The 25346-nt window shown below is 39.6% G+C and overlaps 1 protein-coding gene across 2 annotated transcripts in view; it reads left to right on the forward strand.

The window, feature by feature from the left end:
• The first annotated feature begins 1263 nt into the window (after positions 1-1263).
• The window catches only part of pals1a (protein associated with LIN7 1, MAGUK p55 family member a), a 69778-nt gene continuing 45695 nt past the window's right edge, over positions 1264-25346 (forward strand). For both annotated transcript variants that reach the window (XM_061986876.2, XM_061986877.2), the window contains exon 1: positions 1264-1447. The gene's annotated coding sequence lies outside the window, so the exon portion shown is untranslated. The remainder of the gene's footprint in view (positions 1448-25346) is intronic.

Genomic DNA, 25346 nt, shown 5'->3' on the forward strand with positions numbered 1-25346 from the left:
TACACTATTCTTTTAAAATACCTTTTACTCACAATATTGCATTTGAAAAAATAAAATTATTTAATTTCATTTTTATTTATCTCCTTTTAAAAAAACCTAAATATACATTTTTACACAGCCCAGATGTTTTACCAATCATGCAAAATGTAATAGTTGTTTTTTTTAAAATTAAAAACAAAAAACGTTTTTCTCAAAATAATTTTTTGTAAAAAAAAAAATGTCTACACTATTCTTTTAAAATACCTTTTTCTCACAATATTGCTTTTAAAAAAATAAAAATAATTTCATTTCATTTTCATTTATCTCCTTCATTGATGTGCATCTTTGATGGATAGACAATTAAACCTCAATTATTCAATGATACATTTACACAGCAATGCCTGAGAAGGAGCAGGATGAAGAAAAATGTTATATTTTCCTGCCCCCTTCAACATAATACATAGTCTTACTTAATGGATATCATATAAACCAACAATTACATCCAAATATAATGAAAACAAACCAAAAAACACAACAAGTGCAAAACTTTATGAAGTACAAACCGAACAAAAAAAGTAATATACACCTCACGGGATGATACGAAACAAATACAAAACCAGGCAAAAAATAAGTAAAATATTAAATATAAAGCAAAATGTAAACACTTCTGGCTGTCCATATGATCTTATTGTTCTATCTTTATATATATTTTTCAATTGGAATATATTTTACAATCTTTTATCTGATTGTAAAGAGAATTCCATAGTTGAACCCCCACCACTGATATGCACATTTGTTTTAAACTTGTCCTTGAATACTGATGTTGTCTTCTATGCTCTTCATTCAACAATATATTTGACTTTAAAGCTGTAAATATCAGTAAAAACTATATTGCACGACAACTGTTCCTGCACAAAGCCAGCAGAAGAAAGTGTGCTAAATGTTGTTGTTAAACACATTGAGGGAAGGGGGCGATCGTGAGCTCGCAGACGCATGTCTCTGCAATAGTTAACCAGCGAGGAAGCCAACGTTTGTTTTTTTTACTTGATTTAATATAAACATGGGTATTGTTGTGTGTTTTTTGTTATATGCCAAAAAGTTTTCGGATATTTCTTTATCTAATTTCAAATTTAACAGTCTCTTGAATATTTGGATGTGAAGTTTACTGCTTCCGTATTTTGTTTGACGATACAATCATCAGCCTTTATGTGCTAAGAGCCCGCGCCCGATTGGTCAAAGCGAGATTCCTCTTATCAGCTCGTCCAATCAGCGTCGTTGTTACATCTGGCTGGGCGCACTTTGTTCCCGCCCCCTCTGGCAGTCTGCTGTGGACATGACACTGCGACTTCCAAGCAACGAGCCACAAACTTGTCAAGACTGAAAAGCCGTCAAATATCTGCATCGAGACGGAACTACCATCGCTGTGATTGAAGCGTGTTGGTCAGCCCGCGGACAGCCTGAGAGCAGCGTGAGTATCTTGGTGAGCAACAGGTGCCACCGGAAGTCAGCCAGCTAGCTAACATTAGCCTCGGTGTTCAAAGCTTCTGACTTGTCTCGCTCGTGTCGTTAAGTCACATAGAAAGAACACATTTGTGGGAGAAAACAAAGGTTTATTAGTAGTAATAAGTTTCATCCATACTGAAACAGATTGCTTTTATTAACCCTTTGTTAGCTAACCCAAGCTAGATGGACGAGAAACACCTTTAACTAAAGATGTCCGATAATGGCTTTTTTTTGGCCGATATTCCGATATTGCCCAACTCTTAATTACTGATACCGATATCAACCGATACCGATATATACAGTGGTGGAATTAATTGATTGATTGATTGAAACTTGTATTAGTAGATTGCACAGTGAAGTACATATTCCCTACAATTGACCACTAAATGGTAACACCCCAATAAGTTTTTACACTTGTTTAAGTCGGGGTCCACTTAAATTGATTGATGATACAGATTAGGGCTGCAGCTAACGATTATTTTTCTATCGATTAATCTATAGATAATTTTTTCGATTAATCGGTTAATCTATAGATTATTTTTTTCGATTAATCTATAGATTATTTTTCCTTTTACCGATTATTTTTTTTATTTAAAATGAAGAGGAAGAAATAAATGTAGGCCAGTTTTTTCAAAAGGCATGGCTTTTATTTACAAAAAAAAATGTATGGCCACTCAGTCAACATTGACAACAACATGACAAAATATTCTGTAACAATGTAAACATTTAAAACTTTTAACATTTAACAAAATTAAAAGTAGCTTATTTGCTTTTTAATGTGCAAATATAAAAGTAAACATCCAGTGCAAATCTTAATATTCTGCAATAGTATAAGCATTTCAAAAGTAAAAGTATTGCTTATTTTGCTTTAAAATGTGCAAAAATAAAGATAAACATCCAATACAAAAAAGTGTACAGTGTAAACATTTCAACAAAAGTAAAAGTATTGCTTATTTTGCTTAATAACACAACAATGATAGTATGATTAAAGTGAAAGTTAATTGTTGGTTTGTACATAGTATATGTAACTGTTAATGTTGTAAAAGGTATTTGCACAACTAATTAACGTTAGCGTTTGTGACACGTCTTGTGCCGTGGGGTTCTTTCAGGACCGACAGACTGAACGCCAGACGGCTTTGCCAGGTTTACAATCTTTTAATTTTACACAGTCTTTTCTCTTCCAACTCTTTTCTCTTTCTTTCCTCGCTTTTCAGCTCCTCTTCCTCGCCCGCTCGTCGTGCTCTGTCTCTGGCTCTCCTCTATGGCGTCACATTAGTGCCAAAAATCCGAGCACATAAAAACTGTTATCGCGCGCTAATTCTCCACTTCGTGCGCACGCGCGACACTTTGGGGGGCATACCCCCCCCAAAGTGCCAAAAAGAAACATGACAGCGTGAGGAGAGATGCCAGGAGTACACAAAGAGCGCGCAGAAAGGCGTCGCGCGCGCGCACGAAGTGGAGAATCAGCGCGCGATAACAGTTTTTATGCGCTCGGATTTTTGGCACTAATGTGACGCCATACTCCTCTCTCGCTCCACGTCAGCTTCACTTTGGCTCCTTCCAGTCTCTCTTCCCTCTCTCTCTGCTGCTCCGCTTTTCTTCAGCCGCGCACCTGGGCACGATTGCAGCGTCGCTCCCGGCGCGCCCCGCCTCGCCGCTCACACGCCGGCCCCGCCTCTCCACAGCGTTAAAGAGGAGCGCGTCTTTTTAAACACTGAACAGGCAGGCCAAACGCGCCTCTCAGAGCGAAACAGTGTTTTAGTTTATGAATGTACAACGCAGATACAAATGACACATCCATGTTTTTGTGTAATGATGACAACGTATATTCATGCGGACGATTGACTAGTTGATGGTGATGGCAAGAACGCTGTCGGGTGTTTTCTTTTCAAATGTTCGTTCATAGCCGTTGTGCTGCTATGATAGGCCATTTCCGCTCGACACAGTGTGCATACAACAACATTATTAGGCCGTTTATTGAAATACTCCCACACTTTTGACGACTTTTGGCGTGCTTTTTTCTCCTCGCTCGCATCGTCTGCTTTGCGCTCCGCCATGACAGTAGTGTGACGTAAATATGCGACGAGTCAACGCACAAAAACGACGTCGACGTATTTACGTAACCGATGACGTCGACTATCGCGTCGTTTCAGCCTTAATACAGATATATACTATCATCATAATACAGTCATCACACAAGTTAATCATCAGAGTATATACATTCAATTATTTACATATTTACAATCCGGGGTGTGGGATGAGGAGGGGGGTTTAAATGTGGTTGATATCAGCACTTCAGTCATCATCAATTGCATCATCAGAGAAATGGACATTGAAACAGTGTAGGACTGACTTGGTAGGATATGTACAGCAAGTAGTGGACATAGAGAGTTCAGAAAGCATAAGAACAAGTATATACATTTGATTATTTACATTTGATTATTTACAATCCGGGAAGGTGGGATGTGGAGGGGGGAGGGTGTTAGTTTAGGGTTGAAGTTGCCTGGAGGTGTTGTTTTAGTGCGGTTTTGAAGGAGGATAGAGATGCCCTTTCTTTTACATCTGTTGGGAGTGCATTCCACATTGATGTGACATAGAAGGAGAATGAGTTAAGACCTTTGTTAGATGGGAATCTGGGTTTAACGTGGTTAGTGGAGCTCCCCCTGGTGTTGTGGTTATGGCGGTCATTTACGTTAAGGAAGTAGTTTGACATGTCCTTCGGTATCAGGGAGGTGTAGCGGATTTTATAGACTAGCATACCTGCCAACTACTCCGGTTTTCCCGTAATTAGTACGGTTTTCATCAACCTATTCCGGGTTACGGTTGCAGTGATAAAAAATACGGTTTTTCATTAATAAAAAAAAAAAAAGGGTGAAAACTAGGCGAATTGCACCTTGTGCAGACAAGATTTTTCGATCGGACACGGAGGAATTAGCGATGTAAAAGACCACGTTGGGACAAAAAAACACAAGTCTAATGCCGTTGCTCGCGATACAAGTGGAAAACTTTCAACGTTTTTCGTCGCCCAAACAGATTCTTTGGATGTGATAAATGCCAAAGTTTTATTTACGGAGGCAATAATTGAGCATGGATTTCCAATCGCACTGGCTGATCACATGGGACAGTTAAATGTTTGTAATGCAACCTTTAAAAATCATTACGCGGTGATCGCGGTCCCAAAAATAAACTTTTCTTGCATGATAATGTCCAGAAAAATTCGCTTTATATTACTATAGAGTCCTTTTAACGAATGAGTTTGATGGTTTATCAAACCTTAAATGAAAGAAGTCCTTTGTTCTCCTCCACCGCATGCACTTTGGCCTTGCTTCGTGTTTGGTGCGCAATCCTGTCGGCTGTATTTCACAGCACGACATACTGTTAAAAGTGTTTATACTATTTATGCTTTCAAGTCCAAGTTGAAGAAATCTTGTTAAATGTTGACAGCATAACTACCAAAATACAGAAGTATGTCCTTAATATTTTTGCAGTGCTATTTCTGTTGAAAAGTTCAAATGATTACATTAGAGATGTGATGTGCCACTTTTCAAGTGTCTGATGGCTTCAATTAATTTTCATTAAATTTTCATATTTCGAATTCTTTTGAAAGGCTTACAAAAAAACTACATTTGAATTGTAATTCCATGCTATTGACAGGACTATTAATTTGAATGAAGTTAGCTTACCATGTTTACAGTATGATTATTGTGATAGAAATGTGAATTTTAGGCACAGAATATTTTTTACAATTGAACAAGGCAGTAGATTATACAAGCTTGGACAGAAAGTTAATAATGACACCAATTTTTTTTTTAATGGAATTGTTTAGTACTGTTTTACCATTTGTTTACTGTAAAAAGTGTTTATACTGTTTATACTTTCAATTAACAAATTGAAGTCTTGTGAAAGGTTGACAGGATAACTGGCATTAACTGTCAAAATAATTTCAAACTATTGAAGTTAGCTTACAGAATAAACATGTCAATCAACCCATATGATTTTTGCTGTCATATTTTTGTTTTGAAAAGTCACTGTGACTGATAGAAAAGTGATGGTTTTAGCAACATTTTAACCTGTCTGAATGCTAATAATCATTTTGCGTCGGGGGGCGAAGCCCTGAACCCTCCACCAGGACTTTGTCCTGGACCTACCGGGGCCTGCGGCCCTTGGACCCTGGCTACTAGGTTTTTCTGATTTCAAAAGTTGGCAGGTATGGACTAGGCTCAGTGCAAGTTGTTTGACTCTGTCCTCCACCCTGAGCCAGCCCACTTTGGAGAAGTGGGTAGGAGTGAGGTGTGATCTGGGGTGGAGGTCTAGAAGTAATCTGACTAGCTTGTTCTGGGATGTTTGGAGTCTAGATTTGAGGGTTTTGGAGGTGCTAGGGTACCAGGAGGTGCATGCGTAATGGAAAAAGGGTTGAATGAGAGTTCCCGCTAGAATCTTCATGGTGCTTTTGTTGACTAGAGAGGAGATTCTACAGAGAAATCTCGTTCTTTGGTTGACCTTTTTGATGACCTTGGTTGCCATTTTATCACAGGAAAGATTAGCTTTGAGAATGGAACCTAAGTAGGTGACCTCATCTTTCCTGGTGATAACAATGTCACCCACTTTTATAGTGGAGTTACTGACTTTTTTTGATTGATTTGGGACCCAAATAGGATGGATTCCGTTTTACTTAAGTGCACATAATTATGCCTAATTTTGTTGTGATGCCCCGCTGGATGCATTAAACAATGTAACAAGGTTTTCCAAAATAAATCAACTCAAGTTATGGAAAAAATGCCAACATGGCACTGCCATATTTATTATTGAAGTCACAAAGTGCATTCTTTTTTTTAACATGTCTCAAAACAGCAGCTTGGAATTTGGGACATGCTCTCCCTGAGAGAGCATGAGGGGGGGGGGGGGGGTGTATATTGTAGCATCCTGGAAGAGATAGTGCTGCACGGGGTTCTAGTGATTTGTTCTGTTGTGTTACGGTGCGGATGTTCGAATGTGTTTGTCATTCTTGTTTGGTGTGGGTTCACAGTGTGGCGCATATTTGTAACAGTGTTAAACTTGTTTATACGGCCACCCTCAGTGTGACCCGTATGGCTGTTGACCAAGTATGCTTTGCATTCACTTGTGAGTGTGTGTTAAAAGCTGTAGATATTATGTGACGCAAAGGCAGTGCCTTTAAGGTTTATTGGCGCTCTGTACTTCTCCCTACGTCCGTGTACACAGTGGTGTTTTAAAAAATCATACATTTTACTTTTTGACCGATACCGATAATTTCCGATATTACATTTTAAAGCATTTATAGGCCAATAATATCGGCAGTCCGATATTATCGGACATCTCTACCTTCAACCTTTAATGTTTAATGTTCAACGTTCAATGGTCAACGTTCAATGTTCAACGTTCAATGTTTAATGTTCAATGTTAAAATCAACCCAAAGTGTATATGTAAAAGTTGACTGGAGCTGAGCCAAAGTGCTGGAAAACAGTGCTTGAAAGCAGAGCATAATTAACAAAAGTTGTTTGTTAATTATTAATAGTTGTTTGTATTTATTTCTGATGTACTTTATGAACCCCTGGCTCTCTTTAGTGCACCCTAGTGATAGTGAAAAAGTGATTGAAAATGGAAAAAGATGGGGAACAGTGTTGGTGTTAACGCATTGAAATCAGAAAGTACGTGCAATTCCTAAAGTCCACGCGTCCCCAGGACACAGATTATTATTATTTTTTTACAGATTATAGCTTTCCGCTGGTGTTTTGTTTTGTTTATATTTGCCGGGTCAAATGATTAATTATTAATCCACTTCAAAGTAATGCACTTTCAGGTACAATTTCTCACATTTTGATTCGCCGAAAGTTTTATTTGAAGATTTTGTGACGATGAAAAATATGGATGTAATCATAGTAGTATCGACTAGATACGCTATTGTACTTGGTATCATTACAGTAGATGTTAGGTGTAGATCCACCCATGGCATTTGTTTACATTGAGGAACTTTTTTTTAGCCGGTGAGCTATTGTATCCTCCTACGGTGTGTAGTGAAGCATGTTTAGCTATTCCTCGTCCTCCAGTGATAATGATACGTATGTGAAACTTACTTTATTTGTCACCATGGAGACCAGGATTAGTGGTTTAGAAGTAGCTAAAACATTGCCGACTGCGGATGGATGTTAGCCGCTAGCTATCTAAAAAAGCAGCTCTTCCTGAGGGTGTTTCAGTGTTATAACTTCACCTTTATCTTTACTTTTTACACCAAAATGCATCCATTCTCCCTTTTCTGTCTATACACTGTGTCTGCTTGTAAGTACTCTGTGTGTGTGCGCTGCCCAACATGCTCCTCCTAAAACCAGCAATGACATGATGTGACGGTGACAAAATAATGACTTACAAAGTCAAATTAATGACTTACTGTAAGTACCGTATTTTTCGGACTATAAGTCGCAGTTTTTTTCATAGTTTGGCCGGGGGTGCGACTTATACTCAGGAGCGACTTATGTGTGAAATGATGAACACATTAGCGTAAAATATCAAATAGTATTATTGATGTCATTCACGTAAGAGACTAGACGTATAAGATTTCATGGGATTTAGCGATTAGGAGTGACAGATTGTATATCATGTTCTATATGTTATAGTTATTTGAATGACTCTTACCATAATATGTTACGTTAACATACCAGTTGCTTATTTATGCCTCATATAACGTACACTTATTCAGCCTGTTGTTCACTATTCTTTATTTATTTTAAATTGCCTTTCAAATGTCTATTCTTGCTGTTAGCTTTTATCAAATACATTTCCCCAAAAAATGCGACTTATATATGTTTTTTTCCTTCTTTATTATGCATTTTCGGCCGGTGCGACTTATACTCCGGAGCGACTTATACTCCGAAAAATACGGTAAGCGTTTGCAATAAGCGTTTGAAAAAAAAAGTTAAAAGTGGGGCCACATGCTGACATATGCTCAACTCATCATGCTTAATTTATTACAGCATTTTGGAAGCCTGTAGTTGATTTTTATTATGTAAATGTTATATTTTTATCAACCTGTGATAGCAGGGACCCTGCCATTCAAAACTAGGCTGCTACATTACTAATGATTCATGTAACTATAGCTGAAAAAACTAGTACAATAGCATTAGGAGAGACTATTCATCCCTGAACACCATTGAGTTGATGTAGGCTTTATGATGCACTTACATTATTATATCAACTATCAGAGACAGAAGCTCTTCATTTAATATAATGTCCTTTTTTGCTGCTTCAACACAGCTCAATCAACACAGAAAAAGGAGAGAAAGACAAGCATTATTGATCTACAGTTAACAACTAACAGACAGGGCTTTGCTGTCCGTTTCCTGTGGAGCACGCACACACGCACGCGACCGCTTTAACAATAAAGCGCTGCGCTGCGGGAAACCCTGAAGTACGAGCGGTACCAATGGCTTATACGGCATCAAATGGCCGTTACAAATTGTGAGTTCAAATATATTTTTTCACATTCAATGTTTTTTACAATTATTTTTGTTTTGACAGTACCACGTCTGATGCAGGTTTATTGATTTTAAATATGCCGTCCGATACCGATAAAAGAAGGCTGATATCGATAAATGTCAAAATGCAAAATAATCGTTTGATCCCTGGTACTAACCTCTCTAAATTAAGGCATTGCAATTGCACAAATTGTTTTATTCTTTGAAAAATACATAATAATCATAAAATTATGAAAATATTTATTTACCACTGATATTCCAACAATATAAAACAAATATCATACATTTGAATGTATTTAATAATAACAATAAAGAATGGCTGAGTAGACGCACTCCAAAGAAGTGGTCAACAGGAAGCATCAAGTGGGTTCTTCCACTGAAGCCAAACTAGACAATAATTAAAGAAATGCTCCACTTTGTCCCTCCCATCAGCGTCTCTGGGAGTCTATTGACAGTGGGCTGGGATCATCTGTCTGAATCCTTTACTGATTGACAGCGAAATGAGCGAATCAGCAATTTTAAAATATTAACCACCTGCATCTTATTCCGTTGTTCCGAGTTGCTTTAGAGACTTTTCCAAACCTTTAAGTGACTTTTTCTTGATCAAAAATGAGGAGCGACAAATCAAGCATCTTTTTCTGCTGTTGTTGGAGATTGTACTCATGTTTGAAGACTCTTGACTTCTGTCTATAAACCACACTACGCTATGATGATGCTGAAACTGTATTTGTAACTAATATCAGCACCAATGCGGTACAATTTCACTATAAACAAAAGCCGTAACTGGGGAGAAGAGAGGTACTTTTGTGTCCATCTTCATTTCCCTGCATGCAGCACTGTCACATGTGCCAGAGAAAGCAAGCACACACCTCTGGCCTTCACTCAAAAATCAAGGCTTGTAAAATGTCTGCGAAAACGCAGAAATCTTTGTTTTCAAACATTCATTTTTGCGTTAAAATACCACTTCCAGGTTTTTGGATGAAATCTCAATAACAATACGAATGTGTTGAACGCTTGGTCAGGCGCACCAAAACAAGCTTGCCAATCATCTAGCTAGCTTACTTGATGTCGCCTCCGTTTGCTCTCCGAGCCACAACGTTGACGCTTCTCCACTTTGCTGCTAATCATGTTTGGATGATTACATTCCCAACATTGTTAGGTCCGAAGCAGTTGTAGTGCTAGAGTATTTATTAGTAACCGTGAGAAGGTATATTTGTAAGGTGAGGGATTGTAAACAGAGGTCACAACACCGGAGGGAGTGTGGCTAAAGGTTTTGAGTAAACCTTTTCTGATTTCTTTGCATGCAAAATATAGCGGCATCCTTATACAGCCTCTTACCCGTCTTATTAATATTTCCATTAAAACTGGGCAATTCCCAGATGGATGGAAAACTGCACAGGTAATAGCACTTTTAAAATCTGGTGATTCTGGAGTGACATCTAACTATAGACCTATCAGCCTTCTTCCAGTTTTATTTAAAGTCCTGGAGAACATTGTTTCGGAACAACTAATGCACCACCTTGAGACAAGTCACTATTTGACTCCCCTGCCATTCGGATTCAGGCGTAACCATTCTACAGAATCTGCCACTTGTTTTTTACTTGAAAAGATCAAACATTCCCTTGACAAAGGACAGGTGCAGTATTTCTAGACTTAAAAAAAGCATTTGATACAGTCAATCATGATATTTTAATTTCAAAACTAACTAAATTCAACTTATCCAAACAGTCATTGTCCTGGTTTGAGTCATATCTAAAGGTCCTGAACAATGTGTCACCATTAATAATGTGAGATCTTCCTTCCGCAAAATAGAAACAGGGATACCTCAGGGTAGTGTCTTGGGACCGATACTATTCAGTCTATACATCAATGACCTACCAGATATAGATTTACAGATGTATGCGGATGACACAGTGGTATATACATCAGGTAAGACCTGTACTCTAGTTGCTGAGAAGTTAAATGCTAAATTAGACAAAATAGCATCTTGGCTGGCATCATCCTGTTCAACCCTAAACACTAAAAAGACTAACTCTGTCTGCTTCTGCATAAAAAAGCTACCTCAAACAAACCTGAATATAAAAATGAATGAGGAGCTCATTGAACAAGTACCTGAAGTCAAATATTTGGGCATAATCATAGACTATCAGCTGAATTTTAAAAGTCACATTAAGAAAATGTGTAAAACCCTGAAGGCAAACCTAGGCTGTTTTAAGATTATAGGAAACTGCTTAACTCTTAGCTGTGCTTTTACTTTTATGAATTCAATGATTCTTTCACACATATCTAATGGCTTAACTACATGGTCCCAGGCACACCAGTCATCAATCAAGACCATTGAGTCTCTTTATAACCACGATTTGAAAGTTCTAGACAAGAAGAGTATACCATATCATCATTGCCAAATTTGAACCAAATACAATATTTTAAGTTGTATCAATTTTATTTTGTTACACACAGTCAAACTGGGTTTTAAATGCTTGGATAACTCTACTCCCCAATTGCTCTGCAAGGCAATCACAAGACTGCAAAGTGGTAGCAGATCTACCACCCGAGCAACGTCAAAAGGCAACTGTTGCGTTCCATTCCGTAGAACATCTTTTGCCCAAACTGCCTTTTCAATAAAAGGAGCACAACTATGGAACTCTTTAACGGACACTTTGAAAAGTATACCTGCACTTGTCACTTTCAAAAAACAAACAAAATTATGGCTAGTTGAGCAACAATCGTGTTCCCATGTTTAGTTTTTACTAATTTTTACTAATTGGTTTTTATCTAGTCTGCACTTTGTCTGTGTTATTATTATTATTATTATTGGCTTTTATCTATTTTGCACTTTGTCTGTATTATTACTATTATCGACTCATCTTTGCCTTATTCTATTTTTTATTTTCCTATTTTAATGATGTTGGATCTATGTTGTTGTTGTTGTTGTTGTTGTTGGGGACAAGTGTTGTAAATGAGCTTTGGCTACAAACACTATGATGCATACATTGGATAACTGTTTCAGATGTCTTTGTTTTTGTATCTGTCCCTATTTCAAATAAACCTCTGTAATAATAATAATGTTATAGATATAGCAGGTAGGACAAATGGATTTGGCATGATGACGCCTTTAATTCAAGAAATTCAATTTACACTCTGCTGTATATTTGTGTTGCACACTACCTTACACAGAGACCGGCATTACTCACTAAAAGGCACGTCATGGCGCAAAGGGTAACTGCACCCCTTAGCTGAGTGTGTTGGTGTCTGCTGCCTTGCTAAAGGGAACCTCGGCAGTAGTCAGGAGACAGACAATCATCCTTTCTACACCTCGTTGGAGAGACTTCTGGATATTAAGGCCTCTAATTTAAACTTTTTAAGGTCAGGGCTAGTGTTTTCTTAAAGAGGGCTCATATTTTCGGGCACCAAGGCAAGTTAGTGTTCATCTAGGCCTGCCAATTATTGCCAAAGTAATCATTTTAAGTTTACTTTTTGATATCAAAATAAAACACAAAGCAGTTTGGCTAATGAAGATGAAATCTAATAAACAAGCTTTGTTCTTCTCCAGTTCAGTACAACAATTTGGCCAACAAAAATAAAGGAGTGACACCTCACACATCGAATACACAATCTTCACAGCCTGCGTTCAGTTCAAAGAGATGACAAAACAATTGAGCTAGTATTGATGTTATTTGAACACTGATACAGTTTGCAGTTAAATAAAAGAGGAGTGAACATCCCAGTAAACAAACTAAAGACTTTATAAACAAGTTGTGACAACGTTCACGACACATCGCCTGCTGCATGTTTCCTCACATCATTAACTCTGTCACAGCAGCTGATGGACGCTGTATTGAGAAAATAAAAGCAACATCAAATAGTTTTCTCCTTGGCTGTATACTTTTAGTGTGGGGACAATATTGTCCACACCTGTCTCCATCTAAACACAGCAGTGCACTCTTAAACGCATGCTGGGAAGCGAGGGAAAATGAGGTTAAACCACGCGCTTGGCTCTGTTTACTCTGAGGGGAAATCCCAGGAGCGAAGTCTGTGTAGTTAGTCTGCCATGATTATCAAGCCAAACGACGCTAGTGCGCATGCACCTGACTTCCTGTTACCTAAAATGCTTTAATAAATTACGTTTTTTTGGTAATTGAAAAAATTAGACGGTATTACTAATCGTCTGGAATTGAATCGCAAATGATCATTATACCATTTACTGTTCCATCACTAGCGAAAATGGATGTATGGATGGCACTGGTCCATTAACAAGTAAAAAGTCACGGAATGTTCTTGCCGCAGATGTTGGTCAGTTTTTTTAGGGCCTACGGTAAATGACGAGGGCGCTTTTGCCGCAGTTGCCGTGGTTAAATTCGAGCCCCTGATACTACTTTTCCAGTATATCAGATCTAAATGTGTTGTACAGGTGCACCTGCACTACAACGAGCCAATGCAACTTATCTGTACTGCAAAGTCCACATTTGAATGACAAGAAAGGAAGTCTAAGTGTAATGATAATGAAGATTATGAACTACCGTATTTTTCGGAGTATAAGTCGCTCCGGAGTATAAGTCACACCGGCCGAAAATGCATAATAAAGAAGGGGAAAAACATATATAAGTCGCACTGGAGTATAAGTTGCATTTTTGGGGGAAATGTATTTGATAAAAGCCAACACCAAGAATAGACATTTGAAAGGCAATTTAAAATAAATGAAGAATAATGAACAACAGGCTGAATAAGTGTACGTTATATGAGGCATAAATAAGCAACTGGTATGTTAACGTAACATATTATGGTAAGAGTCATTCAAATAACTATAACATATAGAACATGCTATACAATCTGTCACTCCTAATCGCTAAATCCCATGAAATCTTATACGTCTAGTCTCTTACGTCAATGACATCAATAATATTATTTGATATTTTACGCTAATGTGTTCATCATTTCACACATAAGTGGCTCCTGAGTATAAGTCGCACCCCCGGCCAAACTATGAAAAAAAACTGCGACTTATAGTCCGAAAAATACGGTAGTACCGAATGTGTGTTTTGTTAGACCATCCTATAGTATTTACAACTGACTTGTAGATCTTATGCTTGATCTTTTCCTAGCCTACTATGTGGTGATGAGGCCCAGGCTAATATTTATGGATACTTATTAAGCGAGTGAGAACAAGCACACGGGCCACTGACCAGCAACATACACACATCCTCTGTTCTCTGGAATGTTCTGTCATCCTGGAACTCTGTCTCTGTGACCCGAGAGGGACACACAAGTAGGCCACAGACCAACCAGTACAGTATGTCCCACTAAATCAGTGTCGCACTGACAATCATCAGTGTTTTTACTACTATTATATTAGACACTTGTTTATTTTGACCTTCTTTTGTTGTTGCTGTTTTGAAAGATGGTGGCTGCAGAGGACTGGTCACATTACAGTAGGCTCACCGTACATTAGAGATGCGAGGTTTGCGGGCACAACCACGGAGTCCGCGGATTATCCGCGGATCGGGCGGATGAAATTAAAAAAAATTAGATTTTATCCGCGGGTCGGGTCGGGCATTTGAAATAAAAAAATATTAGATTTTAACTAGATTCAGGCGGGTGGCAGTTAAACCAATTGGTAAATATATATACATAGTTAAATGTTGTTACCCACATACGAAAAACGAGCAGGCACCTGCTGCATATGCCACAACAGAAGAAGAAAAAAAAAAAGAGATGGACACTTTTACGGAGAAGGGACGCCTCGCCGGGGTCCGGGACCGAGGCCCCTTCCCCCGAGAGGGCCCCACCGGGAGCCGTAGCTGAGGCGATCTGCGAGAAGGGCCCGACGCACGTCCAGGGTCACCACCGCGCCCACCGCACCGACACCCCGCCTCGTCCGCCTTCGCCGCGGCCGGCGTCACGCGCAGCAGGTAAGCAGCTTACCTGCCCGCCACCCCCGTGGCCGGGGGCTCGTAACAGGGGTCACTCCGCGCGCCCCGCCCGCGCAGCTTACCTGCCCGCCACCCCTGTTGCCGGGGGCGCGTAACAGGGGTCACTCCGCACGCAGTGCGCTCACGAAAGGGGTGGGGCTCACCCTGGTTGATATAGACAGCAGGACGGTGGCCATGGAAGTCGGAACCCGCTAAGGAGTGTGTAACAACCCACCTGCCGAATCAACTAGCCCTGAAAATGGATGGCGCTGGAGCGTCGGGCCCATACCCGGCCGTCGCCGGCAGCGAGACGCGCTTGGAGGTGCGCTCAGCGCGGCTCCCATATGATTGCGCACTGGTGTGCGTCTGGGTCGTGACAGCGTGGCACGCGAATGTCTGTGCTGCATTGGATCAGTCTCCTTTCTTTAACAGGCAAAAGCTTTATAACCTCACTAATGCCTTGCATCGTCTATATTAGATATATAACAACGGGCGGGTGCGGGCGGGTGCGGGCGGGTGCGGTTCTGATCAAATGTTAGATCGGGTGGATGGCGGATGGTTGACGACTTTCTGATGCGGTTGCGGATGAAATAATTGCCTATCCGCGCATCTCTACCGTACATGTTTGTGTCAATATTTGTCAGCTGTCTATGACACCCAAATCTTCTCGAACTAGGTATGGGTGCCCTTCACATTTGAACCGATATAGTACCTAGGTATAGATAGCGGTACTTAGCGGTAGCGGTTTTCAGTACTTTTGTGTGTTTTCATGTGTTCATTTGTTTAATAATACAAATCTTTTTTTAAAATTGAATTTTAATTACATTTTGTGTGCTGTCCAATATGTTTGTACGGTATACTGATACTAGTATAGTATTGCTGGTTTTAGGAGCAGAGGAGCATGTTGGCCAGCGCACACACACAGAGTACTAACAAGCAGACACAGTGTGTAGACAGAAAAGGGAGAATGGACGCATTTTGGTGTAAAAAGTAAAGATAAAGGTGAAGTTATAACACTGAAACACCCTCAGGAAGAGGTGCTTTAAAACATGGCTTGCTAGCTAGCGGGTAACGTCCATTCACAGTGTTTTAGCTACTTCTAAATCACTAATCCGTGTATCCATGGCGACAATTAAAGTACGTTTCTTACAAGTAACATTATCACTGCAGGACGAGGAATAGCTAAACATGCTTCACTACACAGCGTAGGAGGATACAATAGCTCACCACCGTCACAATGTAAACAAATGCCATGGGTGGATCTACACCTGACATCTACTGTAATGATATCAAGTACAGGAGCGTATCTAGTCCATACTACTATGATTACATCCATATTTTTTATTATCCCAAAATCTTTTGTCATTTTTTTAATTGTTTATAAAGTCAGTAAATATGTCCCTGGACACATGAGGACTTTGAATATGACCAATGTATGATCCTGTAACTACTTTGTATCAGATTCATACCTAACTGTGTGGTATTTGTTTTTTTAATGTAAATAAAAAAACCTGCAATTTTACAGTAAGATTTTGGCACCTGGAATTATTGCAACCTACCATATTTTCTTTACATTTTAGTTTTCAAATAATCTACTAATAAAATGCATGAACAAATGGTGTAATAATAGTATTCAGTGTTAGAAGCGGCCCTCTGGGGCCCAACATAACTGCGACGTGGCCCTCAGTGAAAAGCACTCTGTTCTAGACAGTATGTCTGGGTTGTTTTGGCTTTGCTTGGTACAGAGTGGTACAGCCCTTCCTTGAAGAGTGAGTGTTGCATGTGTACACTGGGAAAGCCTGATAAGGTCAGATTTCATGGATGCCAATTGGTTCAGTCTTTGTTCTCAAGGACTTTTTTCAGTGAATCATTTCGAATCATGGAGCACAGTAGCCACCTCTTTCAAATGATTGCAATTATACACAATCACTTGTGTTCAGTAAGGATCCTAACTGTCCCCAAATTCATTAAGCGTATGTTTATTCAGTTAGCAGTGACACTTTGTGAAGAAACATCTTCGACTCTTACTGAATGGCTACTTTGCTGGAATGTTCCTCTTGGAGCGAGAAGTAGCTGCTTGAGAAGCTGAGGGGAAAGGAATGTGGAATTTAGGCTGACCTTTACATGACAACAGTCTGACTTCAAATGTTCCTCCTTTCTGCTAAAGACAGATTTAAATGCTTAAACAACTGTTCTCTTTGTGCGACTGAATTAAAACACCCGCACGTGATGACGGTTGGCTAATTTTCACATGCACTATATTGACTTTTGAGTGTTTTCAAGAAACAACACTGTCAAGATGATTGGAAATCAGTCAGTGCAAGGGCTGGGCTGTATGCACGAAAAAGTATATCTGGATGTATTTTTACTTAAACTCGATATTCGATATATATCTCGATATATTTTCCAGTGAAAATATTTCTAAAGGTATTCATTTTTCAGGGAAATTCACTGAAATTGAACTGAATGGCAACTGTACTGTAAACAGACTAACCCCGTTATGGGTGTTAATAGGACAGAAAATAAACGGTTTGAAGTAGCACAGAATTACATAACCTAAATTAAATAAAAAAATGTATACATAAAATACAAGAATATTCTTTCTACATAAAATAAATAACATAGTTGTGCAAATAATAAAAAATGTATCAAACTCAGATAAACAATACATTTGCAGGCAGGCACTTTTTAATTCCCAGTCGACGATGTAATGGACTGTCACACATGTAGGGTTCTGTGGTCAGCGCCAAGTAAGTGACTTGACTTTCTCTTCCTCACTTTGGCGTACATTTCGCTTGAAAATTCCCTTTTCTCTTCTCCGACTCTCTCGTCGTCATTTGGGATGTCTGTTGTGATTTCCCTTTCTGGTTCCATGACCCGCCCTACCTTGCCTCTGATTGGCCTGTCCGTAATGTTTTGCCCTAATCTTAACCAATGGTGACTCATCATCGTAAACAACCAACCAATCATGGATGTTCTTATACGTAAACCAACCAATCATCATTGATGTTTCCCATATAGTTTGTCTTCTGCCGTGGAGTTACATTAGTCCACTTATTTTCTTTCTCTTCTCCTTCTTTCTTATTTTGTAGCATGTAGCTGAGCTAACAGCTACACGGGTCTTAAAATAGCTAAGCTACAGAAATCGCTACTTGTTTAAAAAATAGCAAAGCTACTGGGAAATTATTATTATGGCATGAAGTCGAGAATTGAAAGTATCCACTTTCTTCATCACGGATCAGTTCCCCCCCTAAGATCAGGAAGAGGCAAAGACTTCTCTATCCAGCCATGTCGGAAGCAACGTTTGTAGATGTTGCCATTGTTCTGCATTGCTGTTCAGTCTTCTGCTTTTAGAGAGTTTTGCTTGCCACAATGAATGTGGTTGATTGTGTTCTCTTTTTATGCAAACTCAATTGGCCTGACCAAATAAACAGTCCTGTCCAGTTGTACCTCTATTTGCCAGCTCAATTGGATTCATCTCCAAGTTTATATGCTAACTCAAAACACACGTATCTTAAACAACCATTATCAATAAACCATATATCAATATAGCAGTGTTGGCGCTAGGGATTTTCCAGGGACCCCATCAGGTCATAAAAATGGGGTCCCACGGTACATTTTTGGGGTCCCACTTTTTTGTAAGTGTTTTGAAAACAAATGATAAATGTATGCATGATGCTGTTATATCTCACATTCTATATTGTGTTTTGGAAAAAGGTTGTCATAAACGTTACTTTGTAATGGCCATAGGGGTCCATCGAGGTGTATATTAGGGGTGTGGGAAAAAATCGATTCGAATTCAAATCGCCATTCTCACGTTGTACGATTCAGTATCGATTCTCATTTTTCAAAAATCTGTATTTTTTTTTTTATTTTTTTAATTAATCAATCCAACAAAACAATACACAGCAATACCATAACAATGCAATCCAATTCCAAAAGCAAACCCGAGCCAGCAACACTCAGAAGTGCAATAAACAGAGCAATTGAGAGGAGACACAAACACCACACACAACAATCCAAAAGTAGTGAAACAAAAATGAATATTATCAACAACAGTATCAATATTAGTTACAATTTCAACATAGCAGTGATTAAAAATCCCTCATTGACATTATCGTTAGACATTTATATAAAAAAGAACAATAGTGTCACAGTGGCTTACACTTGCATCACATCTCATAAGCTTGACAACACACTGTGTCCAATATTTTCACAAAGATAAAATAAGTCATATTTTTGCTTCATTTAATAGTTAAAACAAATTTACATTATTGCAATCAGTTGATAAAACATTGTCCTTTACAATTATAAAAGCTGTCTACTCTGCTTGCATGTCAGCAGACTGGGGTAGATCCTGCTGAAATCCTATGTATTCAATGAATAGACAATCCTTTTCAATCGGAAAAATATCGTTTTTGAATCGAGAATCGCATTGAATTGAAAAAATCGATTTTGAATCGAATCGTGACCCCAAGAATCGATATTGAATCGAATCGTGGGACACCCAAAGATTCGCAGCCCTAGTGTGTATATATTGTATGTTCCTGGCCTACTTTCACGACAGTCCGTTCGGAGTGTCCCTAGAGACCACTGTGTTTGGGGGCCTAATTCTCATGTCTACTCTGTTGTGTGCTCCTCACGATTGTGTAAGCATAACGTTTGTTATTATTGGAACTGGCCCAGCCCTCCAGAGGAGCCGCCTAAATCCTCCTGAATGTTCACTCAGGGATGTCTGAGCCGCAGACCCTGACCACTCACACTCCTTTTATCACTTTTGTGGCTCCACCATCTCATCTAAAACTGTTTCAAACTGCTACGTGTTTGTTAGTCAACTATGTGCGACTTATTCAAGGGTCTGTGTAGAGCAGGGGTGTCCAACCTTCTTGACCGTGTCGGGCTAAAACTCATTGCCCGGGGGCTGAAAGTCGACTGCATGTAAAGTAACTATATATATATAGCCTATACATATATATGTGTACATATTATATAATAATATGTTCACGAGTGGGGGAAGAGTGGATGGTGAGATCGACAGTCGGATCGGTGCGGCGTCTTCAGTAATGCGGACGCTGTATCGATCCGTTGTGGTGAAGAAGGAGCTGAGCCGGAAGGCAAAGCTCTCAATTTACCGGTCGATCTACGTTCCCATCCTCACCTATGGTCATGAGCTTTGGGTTATGACCGAAAGGACAAGATCACGGGTACAAGCGGCCCAAATGAGTTTCCTCCGCCGGATGGCGGGTCTCTCCCTTAGAGATAGGGTGAGAAGCTCTGTCATCCGGGGGGAGCTCAAAGTAAAGCCGCTGCTCCTCCACATGGAGAGGAGCCAGATGAGGTGGTTCGGGCATCTGGTCAGGATGCCACCCGGAACGCCTCCCTAGGGAGGTGTTTAGAGCACGTCCGACCGGTAGGAGGCCGCGGGGAAGACCCAGGACACGTTGGGAAGACTATGTCTCCCGGCTGGCCTGGGAATGCCTCGGGGTCTCACAGGAAGAGCTGGACGAAGTGGCTGGGGAGAGGGAAGTCTGGGCTTCCCTGCTTAGGCTGCCGCCCCCGCGACCCAACCTCGGATAAGCGGAAGAAGATGGATATATATATCGCACTAATATGGTACTGTGACCTTAATACCGTGATAATATCGTGCCTTGAGATTTTGATAGCGTTACAGCCCTGCAATTCATGGTTATTGACTTGATTTACTTATGTTGTCCACAAGATGGCGGCAAACTAGAAGGGAAACATCCAAATATGTTCTACTGTTTGTCCCTCTCGGGGTCGCGGGGGTGGCTGGAGCCTATTGCTAGATATTTCAAATTAATTTGGAAACACGCCAGGGGCCAGCGCCCTTATAAACCCATGACGTCTCGCGGGCCAAACTGAAGACGCCTGCAGGCCGTAGTTTGGACACCCCTGGTGTAGACTGCGTGAGAGAAGATGGGGGGGGGAAACAAAACCTTTGATACTTTAGTGTTATGTTGAAATACCAAATGAAATTTCCCCTCACAGGAGGTGAGCAGGAGCAAGGAATGTTGCAGTTGTTTGTTCTCTGTGCTGAAGAGCAGGGAAATGCTGAGCGGGACAGTTGAATTTTGTTCAAACTCCGATTCAACCAGAATGTGTTTGCTTTTTATGACTTTGAATTTTTGGCCCTTTTTTTAAATTTAGAGACATTTTTGTTATTTTCTGCTCCGTTGTTGCTCGCCATTCCGAGTCTGCTCTGGATAACTTTTGAAGTTGCTGTGGTAAACATTTCTCAGAACATGATGTCACTACCCTCCCCAATTAATATCCTCACAAAAAAGGGCTGTTTGCAACCTTTCCACTCCAGCAGAGCTGGGAAAATATTTGGATCTGGGGGCCACATTGAGAGACAAAATGTGTCTGGGGGGGGCCAATGTGTATGTGTGTATAAATGATTTTTACACATTTAGCTGTACAGTATGTGTGTTTGGCTCCCTTTTTTTCAGGAACACTAATACCAAAAGTCACAATGTTCCATAGAGTTCTAAAAACATTATGACAGACCACTTCAAAAAAACAGAATGGACTTTTACAGTTTTTTACTAAATGGGACACCCAAAATGTACATGAAAATAAAAAAAGTGGGATTTACAATATTAACTATGAACAATAAAAGACTGAATATTAACAACATATTTTACTTCTCAGAGCAGCTCCTCCATAGTTGTGTATCTTTTACAATCAAGCAACACACAACAAAAATGTAACAAACAGCAGAATATGAATGCAAAGTGTAATAAAGAGCTACAATATGATATATGAGGGGCAGTATGGTGTAGTGGGTAGAGCGGCCGTGCTAGAAACCTGAGGGTTGCAGGTTCGCTCCCCGCCTCTTGACATCCAAATCACTGCCGTTGTGTCCTTGGGCAGGACACTTCACCCTTGCCCCCTGGTGCCGCTCACACTGGTGAATGAATGATGAATGAATGATAGGTGGTGGTCGGAGGGGCAAACTGGCAGCCTCGCTTCCGTCACTCTACCCCAGGGCAGCTGTGGCTACAAGTGTAGCTTACCACCACCAGGTGTGAATGAATGATGGCTTCCCACATCTCTGTGAGCTCTTTGAGTATCTAATAATAGAAAAGCGTGATATAAAATCTAATCCATTACTATATTGTCACTTTTATGCAGAAAAATGTTGTGAAAATCTGCTTCTGCATCTGTTCCTGACACACCTGGCTGCGCTGAAAACAAGCCCCGCCCACTCTGCTTTGTTCCTGGTCTGAGCTGCTGTGATGTAGATAACAGTAATAACTCCTAGAACACTCAAAAGTGCAGATTTCAACCATTGAAATACTTTCTATAGTTGAAGACATTTAAAAACATCACTGCACATCATAATGACAAATACACTTTTCATGTTAAGGCTGTATAAAAATAATGTAGAACGTCCGGTGGGCCAGGTTCAGAATCTTAATGGGCCCGCGGGCCCTATTTTGCCCAGGCCTGCACTACAGGGCGCTACCTTTTCCAAAGTGTTGTAAGCATTATATCCCACCCTCTTTTGAATTTTGGCACATAGATTTACTTGACACACACACATGCGCGCACATTCTCTTGATGTGCTGTCATGTAATGATATCTATTTGGCTAAAATAGCTCAAATTGGCTATTAATTGAATGTATAGTCAGTAGGGCTGTCTTCAAATTGTCAAAGATTTGTAAGGCTGCAGCTAACGATTATTTTTCTATCGATTAATCTATAGATTATTTTTTTCGATTAATCGGTTAATCTATAGATTATTTTTTTCGATTAATCTATAGATTATTTTTCCTTTTACCGATTATTTTTTTTATTTAAAATGAAGATGAAAAAATAAATGTAGGCCAGTTTTTTCAAAAGGCATGACTTTTATTTACAAAAAAAAAGTATGGCCACTCAGTCAACATTGACAACAACATGACAAAATATTCTGTAACAATGTAAATATTTAAAACTTTTAACATTTAACAAAATTAAAAGTAGCTTATTTGCTTTTTAATGTGCAAATATAAAAGTAAACATCCAGTGCAAATCTTAATATTCTGCAATAGTATAAGCATTTCTAAAGTAAAAGTATTGCTTATTTTGTTTTAAAATGTGCAAAAATAAAGATAAACATCCAATACAAAAAAGTGCAAAACGAAATATTCTGTAACAGTGTAAACATTTCAACAAAAGTAAAAGTATTGCTTATTTTGCTTAATAACACAACAATGATAGTATGATTAAAGTGAAAGTTAATTGTTGGTTTGTACATAGTATATGTAACTGTTAATGTTGTAAAAGGTATTTGCACAACTAATTAACGTTAGCGTTAAAGAGGAGCGCGTCTTTGTAAACACTGAACAGGCACGCCAAACGCGCCTCTCAGAGCGAAACACTCTTTTAGTTTATGAATTTACAACGCAGATACAAATGACACATTCATGTTTTTGTGTAATGATGACAACGTATACTCACGCGGACGATTGACTAGTTGATGGTGATGGCAAGAACGCTGTCGGGTGTTTTCTTTTCAAATGTTCCTTCATAGCCGTTGTGCTGCTATGATAGGCCATTTCCGCTCGACACAGTGTGCATACAACAACTGTCAAGTGTTTTGCTTTTTTCGCTGTGCTTATCCCACACTTGAAGGGATGTACCAATGCTGAATGTGGCTTCTGGATTTCACTCAAAAGACCAGACCGTAGTTACTTTTTCCTTTTATTTTCCTTTAGTTTGCAACAGTTTTTCCAACGAAGAAACAGCTTCTTTTTTCTTCTTTAGTCTTTTTAGCAGTCTTTAGCAGTGTTAGTAGACTTTAGTTTATTTAGCTGTCTTTAGTAGCCTTTAGCAGCCTTTAGTAGCCTTTAGCTTCTTTAGTAGGTGAAAAACCTTTAAGGACAAAACACCACAAGATTACCATGCTGTAAAAAATCAATCAATTATCAATCCCATAATTTACAACTATTAATTAGGCTATCAAACTCTTAACCATTAAACAAGTGCAAGAAAATGGACACATCTTTTCCCTTTAAGTTAAAACAGATTTTAAATAAATTGTCTCAACATAAATGCACCAAGATCCATATAAAATACATTTAAACCCAGAAACACAATAGATAAATGCAACAGAAAACCCAATATGCAAATACATAAATACCTAACCAATTAACCACCTATTTAGATACATATTTAAAATCCATATTCAATATAAATATATTATTAATTTAGCAGTGAAACACTCAATCTTAAACGCTGTCTACTGGTAGAAAAATGCCCCTTTTTCTATGCCCTCACCAGCAGCCAATGATCCAACACAGTTAAATCCAACACTTTAAATTGAGCGACTTCACCCTCCTGATGAAGCAAACTGCTCCAACATTTATCAAACTAAGCAAAGAATATCAACACTAAACAACAGTTACATAACACACTGTGTGTATTTAGCCTCCAGACTAAGCACGCTACATGCACACAACTCCCCCCCCCCATCTCACCAGCGCAACAGGTGCGCCACACCCACGAAGAGAAATATTAAATCTTACATACTTTTGGCACAACTCTTGGTTATCTGTAATGAACTAAACCTTTTTCCACTCTGCGCTGGCGTCTTTTGTACTCCTTGATTTGACACAGCGGTCTAATTACCGGGCTCGTGCCCCAGCAGATGAGACGGGAGCGCGCCGCGTTATATCTGCGCGTGAACGTAAACTGATCGGCTCTGATTTTATAAGCCGACTGGCCGAAATAATGCCGAATTATATACATTTCCTGGGGTTGCCTAGGTGAATAGGGATGCGGATGTGCTCTAAGATAAAATATAATTTTATTAAGTGGGGTTTGGCTGGTTGCTCAGCAGCCACGGTTGCGAGCTCGCGCGTCAGCTGACGAGACAGCTGTTCACCGCTACAACATTATTAGGCCGTTTATTGAAATACTCCCACACTTTTGACGACTTTTGGCGTGCTTTTTTTCCCTCGCTCGCACCGCTCGCATCATCTGCTTTGCGCTCCGCCATGACGGCAGTGTGACGTAAATATGCGACGCGTCGAAGCATAAAAACGGCGTCGACGTATTTACGTAACCGATTACGTCGACGCGTCGTTTCAGCCTTAAAGATTTGATTGGACTATAAACATGGCAATGGAATAGTGTCACATTAAACCCCCTCCATCCCTCTGCCTGGGAGTAATCCCTGTGAGGACATGTTGGGAGGGATACATGTATCGCCTTCATCATAACTTCTTGCTAAAATACTCAACAAAGTTACTTCTTATCTGCTTACAATTTGGGTTGTCACAAGAGAGCATCATTTCAACAAGCCCTAATCTATCAAATGTATTTGTCTGCACACAATATTTCACTGATTGTAGTGGGAGGATATTTCTAGACGGGAAAAGCTGGTCAGACAAGAAAAGTGTGTGATTGTACGTCTCTCACCGACCAAACTCCACAGTCAGCCCACTGGAAATTGGACA

The sequence above is a fragment of the Nerophis lumbriciformis genome, linkage group LG26 (genome assembly GCF_033978685.3).
Source record: "Nerophis lumbriciformis linkage group LG26, RoL_Nlum_v2.1, whole genome shotgun sequence".
Classification (NCBI taxonomy): Eukaryota; Metazoa; Chordata; class Actinopteri; order Syngnathiformes; family Syngnathidae; genus Nerophis; species Nerophis lumbriciformis.